Raw genomic sequence first — 12,927 nt, forward strand, 5'->3', positions numbered from 1 at the left:
CGTGAGCTGGGATGGGGTAGGGTTATCTTTTAAGACTCTGCTCCCACGAGGGCTGAAAATTGCACCCAACCATGTTGCTTCCTCCCCAGAGCAAAAGCAGAACTGGGAGGCTGTAAGCCTCCCAAAAACCAAATCAACATCCCAATGTGTTGGTGGCATGTTGTTTTTTAAGCAGCATTTTAATCTTAAAAAAGAAATGGGTTATTGAACAAAATCAGTGTCAGCAAGTCAGTAGCTAAATGTCATCAGGACTGTGAGCAACAGGTCCTGATGGAAGGCTGGAAAATGTCACCACCAGAGGTGTGGTTGTTCCTCCTGCAAACCCTCCATGTCCCCATTTCCTTGAGAGGGCTGCAGAGCCCTTCTCCCCTCCACACCTACATAGGGACACCATGGCTACCCCACCTGACTCAGACCTTGGGGATAAGGTGGGAGCCTTGGAATAGGTGCAAGTGTCTGGGTTGGGTCTTGTGGCAGACAGAGCCAACTCCAAGCCCAACAGCTACCAGATGCGAACCCACCTGCAGCCACCAAGTCACTGAAGAGAAGGGGCCCCCAAAGCCACAGGCAAGGGTTGGCCTGATAGGCATCAGCCCCCTGCAGAACTCGTGGCTTTCTTCTCCCTCCTGTCACGCTTGAAAAACATTTGTGGAAAAACACAGCAAAACGAAGAGGTTTGAGTGGCAAGCTGGAGAAGGAGCTGGGGGAAGAAAACAACTTGGCAAGGAAGGAGGAGCTGAAGGACACAAGTGTTCCCATTTTGGTTCACAACTCCCTAGGGTGCCGCTTAGAGCGTTTATTGACCAACCCGCCTGCCCTCGATGAGCTGGCCTTGCAAACTGTGGCAGGAGGGAGGCTATTCCTGGTCAAGGCATGTACAACAGCAACTTTCTTAACTCTATAATCAACCTGTGACACACGAAACACACAGTCAAGGACTTTCCTGGAGAGGGCTCTGGCTCTGCAGTTACTGCACCTGCAGCATCACCAAAAAAAGCCATCAGGTGCTCTTATGAAATGCTTCAGTGGTCCCCAAAAAACAGGAAAAAAAGAGCTTAAGTTCAGCCAGGCAGACACAATCTGCTTTAAAAAAAAAAAAAATTAAGGTGCACCCTTGACTCCAGCAATGCAGTAGATAGAGAGGACTGAATTGTCTCTCTCAGTATTAGAAGGAAGATAATCATTGTCACTATAAAAAAAAAGGATGCAGCCAGGTCAGGTTCATTAAGGGTGAAAGGCAATGGTTTGACTCCAAACCCAGCTGTTCTCCCCAGCATTGATACGATCTTCCCAGCACAAGTCTGCACAGTAACTCGTCATCCCCCCTGTTCCTTGCAACACGGTAACACAGCACATCGCCCCCAGCTCCCAAGTTAAACATCTTATTAACTGCAGTGACGTAAAAGAGGAAATCTCCGAGAACTATCGAAAAGATGAGAGGGAACACATTTACCATCAACAGACAATGATACTGCTGCAGAGAGATGTGCACATAAAGCAGCACCCAGCCCCTCCTTCCCCTCCCTCCCCTAATCACTCCATGTCATGGGAAACTAAACCTGACATCCAAACAGCCCCGATACGAGACACTCGCTGTAAAAATATTTTTAAGATTGAAAAACAACAAAAAAACTTGCCTTCCAGGAAACCATTTGGATACAAACCCTGCGCAGCTGCAGCCACCCTCGGTGTCGTATTCATCCCTCCTGCTTCGCCTTAGAAATCGGGCAGGGTGGGGAAGGGGAAAGGAAATAAAAGAAAAGGGGGGGGGGGGAAAGAAGAAGCGATATCGCAGCTGATGAGCTGCGAGAAGCTGTTGGCAAAGCGGTCCAGCAATCATCTGAAATTCAGACGGTCACGTGTGGGTTCTGTCTGCAGCTCCCGCGCAGCCCGGGCTCAGCACTTGGCCCAAGTGCACACGCAGCAATTCCCCGCGCCGAGCTCTCCCGCCCCACTCCCACACGCTTTCCCAGCCCGTGCCCCATCCCAACCATACCCAGCAGGTTTTGGCACAGCAAGGTGACCCAGCTGCTCTGGCTACAAAGGTGGATTTCTGCCATGCAAGCGCAGGGCACGCTGAAAAGCATCACTAAGCTGCAAAACCACCCCCCCCACCCCGTGGAGCTTCTCCACCTAAATCCCAGCCCTGCAGGCAGTGCTGTCTTTTCCACCAGGTGTGCCAGTGGCCATCACCCTACTAGATCATCTGGGGCTGGTGAGGGTCCCATTGGCCTGGAGGAGTGCCCAGAACATGCTGTACCCGTTCCTGAGGCCAGCTTGTCCCTGGGCAACCCTGGGCATGTCCAAAACCAGCCCCCGAGCTCCCTGAGCTGCTGTGGTTGCATCAGAGAACAGTGGGTGAGCCCAGACACCTCTGGGGTGAGGTGGCAGCCAGCTTCTTTCTTTTTCTTCCCTTTAATTTTCATCTGGGACATGGCTTTAGAGCCAAGGGATGCTTCAGGCTCCATCCTGCACTACCCCACAGTGCAGCATTTCCTGGGAACTCACCAGGACCAAGCAATCACCAAATGTCCCTCTGCAAAAGGCCATGATGTGGCTGCAGGGATCCAGCCCAACCATGCCATCCCCAAAAACCTTCAGGACAACTAAAACCATTTTTTCCCCTCTGCTTGCACCCGTTCTTCAAATAAATTAGCAAGAGGAATCAGGAGACTGAATGTTCCGCACCGCCTCAGCTTCACCACCCGGCTGGAGATGCATCGCATGGCACTAAAGTCAGGCAGATACAGTGAGACTAAAAAAAGAGCATGGTTGCTTTTTTTTTTTCTTTTAAAGCCGGATTGCCTTTCACGGTGACTATATTTATAGGTAGAGCTGTTGAAATTTTAAGGGCTCCTTGCCACAGGAATCCGGTCGTGTCTCGTGTTCGCAAAGTGGCGTAACTTGGCAAAAATGAACATTTAATAGGCCAACGGGTGCTGCTTCCCTTCCTTAATTTTGGGTTAAATAAGAAGTGGAAAAGGACAAGATGCAAAATTAGCCACGCACACTGCTGCCATGTGCCACAGTCTGTATTTTCCAGATTAGGAGCGTAACGAACACGGGACTTCACACCCGCCCCTAGACCGGCACTTTCCTTTTCTGTCAATGACCAAAAAAACCCCTGCTTTTTGCGGGTGTTTATTTTTGCTTTCGTTTTGGCTATCCGTGGCACACACCAAGCCTTCTCTGTGCTTTATTTTATGGTTGAAAAACCCCGTCAGGGTTCAGCTACAGAGTGGTAAAACTCGCTCACCCCGTCCAAAGACGCCCGGGAACACCACCCGCCAACACGCTGCAGCACACGATGCCCAGAAACCACGCAGTCTCAGCCCAAAAGTTGGCAGTTTTCTTACACAACAGCATGCTACGCTGCTAAACCCATTTTTTATTTTAATTTATGCTATAAAAGCGTGTTACACCCTGTCCAAAGACGCTACCACCCCACTGAGCACGTCTGGATGCTAAACTTTGATTCTCTATGACAATGTGTGTCTATTTAAGACAAAACCCAAACCATAATTAAAGTTATTGATAGGAGATGATGTTTACTGTTTGCTATTTTAACATCAAGTGCTGCTGGATTTCAAGCCACTGATTTCCATGGCTTCCAGGGGATGATGAAGCTGGAAACATGCCTTAATGTTGGGGTTTTTGATGTTTCTCTGGGCACTTCTGCTGTCAAATCAAAGAAATGCACTTAACAGCCCAATCCCAGCGGATACTTCTCACCCAGGATTGCCTTGACTGGAAGCTGAGTGATTTTTGAGCTATCAAGGCACACACACAAAAATAAAATATCTGTAACAAAAGCTTTTTGCTTCTGCAAGCAGCCCTCTCCCTAAGCAGAGCCAACAGGGTGATGGCTCATGGCACACACCTTTGACACAAGTTAACCAAAGCTAAAGTTTTCATATTCGCAAAAGGAAGGAATTTCAGGTTAGAGCATTTACCAAAGGTTAAAAGTCTCTTCACTTGCCCAACTGTCAAATTTGGTGGCATCTGAGATCCTCAGAAAGTGGCTGTGTCAGGGACTGTGCTGCATCAGCCCCTGCCAGCCAGCATCCAGGTCGTTAACTCTGAAGCCAAATGACAACACTCTGTTAAGTCCCTGGATGTATATAAATATTGGTGCAGAACATTGGTGAGCCCACAAGGCCCTCAGCTTTAAATCCACCTGCAGCATTTTTAACATATGCTATTAGCAACAATGTGATTTAAGAAATCAGTGATCCTTGCAACAGTGGAATTTAAATCCAGCTCACAACCCGGTAGGGAGATTCATGACATTTTGTATACAAATAAGCCACTAGCTCCATTTATCCACATTACTCTTTTCCCACTGCTGCCAATAAATATACGACTTCATTAAGACTCAGTTTCCTTGCTGATCCTCCTTTGGCCAGAAGGATGCACATAAACCAACCCAGCAGCCCCAGACACTTGGTTGCCCCGTTTACATTTCAGTTCCTTTGAGCAGAAAGATGAAGTTGTAACCAAATGAACTGGAGAAATTGGCAGCAGCACAAACTTGACAGATTCCAGCTAATTGCTTGGATTAGTAATTCCAATCGCATGCAAAAATCCACTTTACCTACAGCAGGGAAAGACATGGCATGGGGTGTCCTCCTGCTATGTGACCTGCCTGCCCAGGGAATGGGAACTCCTGGCGTTCCCAAGCCCCAACGGCATGGCAAGGCCAGGAATGGCTTGTTAGTCTAACGAAACGTGCTCAAATAGGGAATCACTGCATCATCCAGGTTGGAAAAGACCTCCAAGATAATCAAGTGCAGCCATCAATCTATCACCACCACCATGTTCACCACTGAACCATGTCACCAAGTGCCATAGCCACATGTTTTCTGAACACTTCCAGGGACGGTGATCCCACCACTTCCCTCAGCAGCCTGCTCCAAACACGACCCAGGAGAGGCCACCCCTGCCGCAGCTACCGACGCAGGCCAGCCCCACTCGTTTGACGAAGAGGGAAACATCCTTAGGGATGGCGAGACCGGCCAGCCTGGAACACGGCGCTTCCCCCCTTGGGCCCCTTGTGACACCGATCGCTGCGTCCGGCCCCGGGCGGGGGTGGAGAGGCCCCGCGGAGCCCTGACAGTGGCCACGCTGCATCCCACCCACGGAGCGCGGCGGGATGGGCTCTGCCGGGATGCTCCGTGTCCGCCCCACGGGGTGGGGGACTGCGGCACCGCGCGTGGGCTCCCAGCGGGGCTACGGCGGGGAGGAGTAGCGTGCGTGACCCCCGCACACCGGGGCTGCAGCTGCCCTCCCTTCATTCTGGGTTCAATCTGAAGGTGCTGCAGCCACGCTGGGGGCCGCGGGGGAACGCACTCTGCTGGCCCCCCACCACAGCCTCAGGACGGCTGCAGCGGAGCCATCACCCCGCTCCCGGGGGGACATCGCACCGCGCAGCCTTCTCGGCACGCCGCGGTGACCCGGCAGCCGGCGGCGCACGGACCCCTCCCGCCCGCATTGTTGCGCGGGCGGACCCACGTGCGGCCACCGCCGCCGCTTCTCCTCGCCCGCCCTCCTCCGCGCCCGCGCACTGACCTGCTCGCCGGCTCCGCTCGGCTCCTCTGGGCTGCTCTCGCCCCGCTCCCGGCTCCGCTCGCCGCCCGCCCGGCCCCGCTCGCCGCCCCCCGCCCGCACATGCAGCCGCCGCCGCCGCCGCCGCCCCGAGCGCGCCCGCGCACCCGGCCCCGCCCCCGCGCGCGCCGCCGCCACGTCACGTGGCGCCCGCAGGAGCCAATGGGGAGGGAACAGACTGCGAAGGGGGCGTGGTCTCAGGGTGGGATGGGCGTGGCCGGGAAAGAGGCGGGGCCTGTGGGAGTGGGCGGGGTCAAGGGGTGAGTGGAGCGTGAGGGAAGGGGGAAAAGGAAAAAGGAAAAAGAGAAAGAAACGGAACGAGAGACGCTGGAGTTCTGCTGTGGAAACAGGCTGGGAGAGCTGAGGATGTTCAGCCTAGAGAAGAGAAAGTTCCGCAGAGAACTTAGAGCCCCTTCCAATGCTTAAAGGGTCTCCAAGAGAGCTGGAAAGGGATTTTGGACAAAGGAGTGGAATGACAAGAGAAGCAAGAATTGCTTTAAACTGCAGAGGGCAGGTTTAGATGCGATATTAGAAAAGTCTCCTCTCTGTGAGGGTGGTGAGGCTTTGGCACAGGTTGCCCAGAGAAGCTGTGGCTGCCCCATCCCTGGCAGTGTGCAAGGCCAGGTTGGATGGGGCTTGGAGCAACCTGGGATAGGGGAAGGTATCCCTGCCCATGGCAGGGGAATGGAACTGGATGACCTTTAAGGTCGCTTCCAACTCAAAATATTCTGTGATTCTAAGAAGAAGAAGAAAATGAAGATGATAAGGAGGTAGAAGAGGAGGAAGAAAGAAGATGGTGATGACAAGGAGGAAGAGGAGGAAAAGAAGAAATAAGAAGGAAGACAAGGAAGAAGAAGAGGCAGAAGAAAGAAGATAAAGATGAAAAAAGTGATGAGAAAGAGGAAGAGGAGAAAGAAGAAGATGAGGAGAAAGAAAAGGAAGAGGGAGAAGAAAGAAGAAGGAGAAGAAGTAGAAAAGAAGAAGGAGAAAACAAAGATGACAAAGAGGAAGCTGAGGAAGACAAAGGAGAGCCTGGGGGCAGAGTCAAGGGGAGACAGCAGAGCCTGGGCTCAGTGCAGCAGTGTCCCCTGTGCTCTGGGGGGAGATGTCCTCAGTCCCCTGACCAATGAAGGGAGGAGGCTGCCCATTCCTGAGGCTATACAGGATATATTTAACATCTCCCATTAGTGGTTCTGAGTACGTGAGGCACAGGGGTCACCCAGCGTGTCACGGACTCAAGCTGGCACAATTCAGGAGCTGCTGTCACTTTATAGCCAAGGCCCTCTCCTCAGGTTGTCACCCTTTGTGTCTACAACCCATATCTAGATCTGTGGTATAAAGAACCACCATACATTCAGAGGAACAGGAGCAGAGCACCTGAGGCCATTGCAAGTTTTCATTCATTTCTAACTTGTCGAGGACTCTCTTAGCAGAAGTTACCACAGAGGCAGCCAAGGGCTTAAAAAAATTAAAAGAATAATAGGGGGCTCGGGGTCACAGGCACAGAGGGATGAGGTGATTCCTCAGGAGATAGAAACACGTAGAGATGAATATCAGGAGATCCTCAGATGTTATTGCATTTTAAGGATATTTTTACTTCTTCCCTGAAAGGCACTAAATTGATGTCCTCTAAACCAGAATGGTCTGAGAGTGCTTTATGTTTCTGAGAACATTGTTCGAAGTATGTAGTCCTCCTCTCTGGTTAAGGGATGACCTGGAAGCATAGATCATAGAATATCCTCAGTTAAACTCCTCAGGAGTTCAACTCCTGGCCCTGCAGAGGACAACCCCAAAAATCACACCTGAGAGTGTTGTCCAAATGCTTCAAACTCTGTCAGGCTTGGTGCTGTAACCACTTCCCTGGGGATCCTGTTGCAGTGCTCAGCCACACTCTGGGTGAAGAACCTTTCCCTAATATCCGACCTAAACCTTCCCTGACACAGCTTCAGGCTGTTTCACAACACAGCCTTGACATCCCAACCTGTTAGGACCTATAGCAAGTCCTCCAGCAGGACTTGAGAAGGGCTGATTTAGCATATGACTGTTTCAAAAGAGTAAAGGAAATAAGTAAAATTTACCAAAGTTTCTTAACACCATGAATCTTATGCAACTAAAAGTGTTATATGTGTAAATGTATAAAATGGATCCTTCAATAAAAAACTTTGGAATCTGTTGATTGATTTCAAAGGATATTCAAGACATTAGGTGTCTGCAAGTTTTAAACACACTGCTGGATGAAAGGGATTTTCATTCCCCCCTTCCCCTCTCAGAGCAGAGCATACGTTTAACCTTGGTTAGGCATCAGCAAATTCACACCTTGCAAAGAAGTCTGCTGAGAACAGGAAAAAACCTGTGACTTCCCTTGCTATTGGCATTTACGTTCTGCTGTCTGCCTCCATGCTACTTTTTCGAAGTGAGAAAATGATCTGTTTTTCACATCAACATTTTTTTAATGAAACCTCAGAGCGTGACTTTTGGTGGTGCTAAAATCAGTCTGGCATAGCCCAGGGAAAGCTCTGGAGGGCAGAGGTCCCCCTGCTAACACTGGTGATGGTGGGACCTACGGAGAAGTCTGCCTGTGACTGCTTTCTTTAAAAGCCAAAAAACCTGAGAACTGAAACAAACAAAAAATTCCAAAGAAAAATGTCACAGTTGCTGCATATGGTTGGGTATTTTTGGTGAAATCTTTTCTTGTTAGAACAGCATGATGCCTGTCCCTTCCATGGGGATTCCCAGGCACGATGGGGAACTGTGCTTGGCTCTGAGGGAATAAGTTTGTTTTTCTGCATCCTTTATTGTTTGTAAAAACAACAGACCCGCCTTTCTCTCAGACACAGCAAATGTCAGTAATCTGTTTTTTATTTAGTGGAGAACCTGAGAGTGGTGGTTGGCAAAGCTGTTCTTTTGCTTCCCATCTGAAATGTCACATGGCAAATCGTAGCACTCAGTTACAACCTCAGCTTGACAGCTCTGGCAGAAGAAAAAGGACCAACAGCATGAGGCTCCACCACATGCCCTCAGAAGTGCTGTCAAACCCAGCTTGATCCCTCTTGCATGGGTGAGGCTGTAGGGTTGTTGTGCCTGGGAGTGTTGCTTCTTGGTCAGGGGTGTAAATTCATACCAGTTTGGCTGATGCTCTTGGGCACCACAGAATCAGAGAATATCCTGACTAGGGGAGCTTTTGTCCATTGTGAGCTGAGGGGGAAAGGGAGGCATTAAAAATTGATGGGCAATGCAACTGGGGAACACCTTCAGGTCTCCTGGCAAGCCTGAATCCATCTTTAGTCAAGCCTCTGCCTTGCTTCTTTGTATTTTAGAAAAACAAGCAAAGAGAAATGTTTCCGCAATCAGGTCACAGCCTTAAGAGGATCAAGTAGGCTTCATGTTAGCTATAATTTCTGCATTTGAATGGATTTTCAGCACAAATATCGACAATCTCCTGTGCACGTGAGCATCCTTGAGCATGTTTTTCAGCCTAATGCACTGAAAAGCAATGTGGAAGGATTGTAACCTCTGCACAGCTGCTAATCCCAGTGGGCTGTTTGCCTTAGTGTTTGTGGAAAGCCTGGCTATCTTTTAATGTGTGCTTGTCAAAGTGCTTGTATTACAGCTGTGACACTTTCCTGGATCTAGCCCACGCAGCCTCCGTGTTTGCAGAAAGAATAGAAATGCAATCCATACACCTGCTTTGTCTAAATTTCTGTAATCTTTTTTCCCTGCCCCTTTTGTCATTTCCATTTCAGCCAAACTCAACTTTCTTCAAGCTAGGACACCATTAACAGTGAACTGATGGAAAAAATTACTCTTCTTTTTGCCACCTGCAGACAACACTTCTCATAGCTGCTGTGTTAGAGGGGGAAGCAGCAGAAAAGTGTAATTCTCGGTTGGAAAGGTTGCAGAAGGAACCACTCCTCCAGGGTAGGAAGTGAAACGTGAATTCTTGAGATGTCACTGTTGATGTTCCAGCACTGACACTTCCTTCCCATCTACTAAATGTTCAAATTAAGAAAGTCCTCCACTGAATTTCTCAGCCACCGGAGCTTGTCTCTTGACCCTCTACACCAGGTATTCTGGTCCTTTGGTGAGACAATTGTTGCATCATGTTCCTCTGGGTGAGGTTTCCTGACTTAGACATCACATTCACGGGCATGACAAGCGACCCGGATTTCTCCAGCTTGCAGAAGTCCCAGAAACTGCTTTGTGTTGACTACTGGTTACTTTTTCTTTCTGGGAGAGATAAAAAAGTTGAAAAATGTGAAATAAAACACCCCAAAACAACACACCAAAAAAACTCAACCCCAAAGTCTTTGCAATAGTTCTGATTCAAGTATTATTTTTTAAAATTAGCTTTTCCTCCAGTAGAAGCTAAAAATGGAGCACTTAGCTCTTCAAGAAGACTCATTTAATAGCTGGACCAGCACTTGGAATTCACTTGAAGGCACTGACTAATTCAGCACATGAGCGAAACTGAAGTTCACTCATACGTGGTAACGCCTTTCTTTTTCCCACACTCATCAAAACCTTGTTTGCCTACTTCACAGATTCCCCAGGTATTAATAGCCAGAGAAGGCTTCAGAACAGAAAGAGCTCGGTCCAGAGACTCCGAGGTTGCACTTGCATGTGAAAAAGATGGGGTAGGCTATGAAGGGAACTCTACCACTGCTGCAGATATCCTGGTTCCTTACAGCTGCCCTCCTACACAGCTGAAGCTCAGTCCTGCTTTCTCAGGCACAGGGCACAGTCCAGGGCTCTCCTCTGGGCTGAGAACATCGTTAAATCCTTGCAGGCACCACAATCTGGAATGGCATTTTAACCACATCAGGGAAGGCGGGATGGGTCTCCCAGGGCAGGGCTTCTTCACATGCGGTCCCTGCACTACTGGTGGTCCCCAGCGTGCCTGAAGGTGGTCTGCAGGATGATTGCAATTAAGAAAATGAAACCATACACGTTGCATTCCCTTGCATGCGATCCAGCAATCAGAGATGAGGATGAAGTAACAGTAGCTGATAAAGATTTTGAGTTTTAGGTCCTGGTGATGGTTCCTTCATTGATGTTGTCCTCAAATTTTGTGCTATTTTTGTGAAAGAAGCTGAATCGATAATTTGGTTTAGGAAGGTTGGTGTGGGGCAGCTGGCTGCCCCACTTCATCTGGCACTGGAAACCAGGGCTGGTCCATGCTGCAAGAGCCCTGCTGCTGCCAGAAGTTACCTGCAGCCAACCCCACATACCTATTCAAAGCACCTGCGTTTTCCTCATTACAGGACATTCTTGCATAATCTTCCTTGGATGATAAGGAACAGTGCCTACTTTCTGTCTCACGCCCAGGCCTCCAGACTTAGCCAGGCCTAAGGAAAGGACTATTCTCCCTAACCAGCTCCACCTGGGAGTGTAGACACATCCTAAGGAGCTGATGCTATCTGGGTTGAGGGGAGGGTGCTGCCCCAGGCATCCAGCACTGGAGGTCACAGGTTGGTGTGGAAACAGCAACTGGAAAAGGGTGAGAAACACAGCACTAAGAAATTTCTCAGAGGAATTTCCTCTTTGGTCCTGTTAGAGGAAAAACCCCACAGTTTCATTTCTTTTGTTTGGGGTGACTCTGTTATTTACTCTGGGGAGGATTTTCAAATGGTGCTGCTGAAAATTGACTGAGGGAAGGGGGCCTACCCACCTTCACCTCAATGATGAAGTGTCTGGATTACCAATTGAATATCAAATGCATTAACCTGACACCATTCAAACCAGTAGAGATCTGAGGCTGCACATGGGGTAGATCTCTGGCCCGAGCCATTAGTTCTCCTATGAGATCCATAGGATCCCACTTGGCTGGTCCTGCATTCACCCCTCTGTAGATGTTCTCAGTATTGATGAAAGCATTTTTGATGGGGTTTAGCTCAGACTACTTCGATGAAACCTGAAACTTTGGTAAAAAAAAACAAGCACAGGGATCTGGTATTTCCCAGGAGGTTTGGTTGCATTCAGTGATGAATATGAAAGAAACTCCTGGTTCCTGGGATAGCCAAGGCAGAAGATGAACGAATCAATTTGCAGCTGGGAGCGTGGTGAGGGTAGCAGGGCTGTTTTCTCCTTGCAGAAGTGCTTCAGCTTCCAACACAGGTGATCCAACACAGGTCTGCACTGTTCAGGAGAAAATAGCAGCTTGTCTTTAAGCTTAAAGAATTCTACTTTCAGTTCTCATGGGCCATGGTTTAATACTGGTGGTGGCAGCACATTGAGTGGAGACTTCTGATGATTTCCTCTCCATTTCATGGAAGGTGGAGGCAAGCAAATGTTAAGTGACTTTCCTAAGGTCATGTAGGAAATCAGAAGAGCAGGAGCCGGGTCATTAGAGCATCCTTTCTCCAGAATTTAACAAGAAGTGGACCAGAGGTGCAGGGAACGAATGGCACTTCCCAAGGTTGCGGGATCATCCCATCTCCTGAGGCCCTGACAGCAAGATTATCACTCACTTCCTGTATTTTCACTGCAAAATGTGAATGGGAAGGGGTGTGTGGGGGAAACAAGCCGGTTGCTATTAATTCAGTTGAGCTTGACTGGACATGCACAAGCAATCTGGAGAAGGAAATAGCTCTAGTTCTGTCTGGTTCAGCAGAAACTCCGCCCACTGAAGCTTTCCGGCAGGAAATCAAGTTACAAACATTAAATGATCTGAGTAAATTCTCATACACTGATCCTACCCTGGGGACAGGACACTTTTGTGAGCTGCTTATTGGGGCTGTAGTTTAAGATACCTTAACCCTTTCTGCGATGGCACTTTGAGGGCATCACAGTTTCTTTTGCTGGCCAGGGAGGAGAGATCACAAGTAAGGAAAAAAATGGATTTACAACTGTTGGGGTCGTTCTTCATAATAAAGAAGCCCTGAAAGCTGCCTTTATGTGGAGAAAAAAAGGGGAAGGCTGGGGAGTCATTCTGCTACTTGCTTTTCCTACTGAAAAATTGAGATCTGTTGACAATATGTTTCCTGGAACACCCTAAAGATGACCAAAAAACGTGTGGTTTCTGGCACCCGTCTGACTGTGCAAGTGAAACCTCTCGATGGAGAAAGGAACCAAATTATACTTGGACTGTTTCAGACCCTTTGTTTTTCATTAGGAGAAATGCCTGAGAAACAAAGAGTTGTCATCGTAAAAATCCACCTACTGCTTCAGCTAAGGGTTAAGATAAATTGTAATCTGCATTTAAATTATATGATGAACCTTAAGGAAATAAACCTTGATGCTTGGTAATAGCCCCGAGATTTAAAAGGAAAAAGCACAGAGAGGAGAGGAGCTTTTCTTTTCGTGGAATAGGAAGCAAAAAGAAAC

General features: G+C 48.8%; 1 protein-coding gene across 1 annotated transcript in view; it reads right to left on the minus strand.

Moving 5' to 3' along the window:
• PTP4A3 (protein tyrosine phosphatase 4A3) overlaps positions 1-5,706 on the minus strand; it is a 42,295-nt gene extending 36,589 nt beyond the window's left edge. The window contains exon 1 of the mRNA XM_014880464.2: positions 5,569-5,706. The gene's annotated coding sequence lies outside the window, so the exon portion shown is untranslated. The remainder of the gene's footprint in view (positions 1-5,568) is intronic.
• Between the last annotated feature and the right edge of the window lie 7,221 nt (positions 5,707-12,927).

The sequence above is a fragment of the Sturnus vulgaris genome, chromosome 1 (genome assembly GCF_052056855.1).
Source record: "Sturnus vulgaris isolate bStuVul1 chromosome 1, bStuVul1.hap1, whole genome shotgun sequence".
In the NCBI taxonomy this organism is placed as follows: Eukaryota; Metazoa; Chordata; class Aves; order Passeriformes; family Sturnidae; genus Sturnus; species Sturnus vulgaris.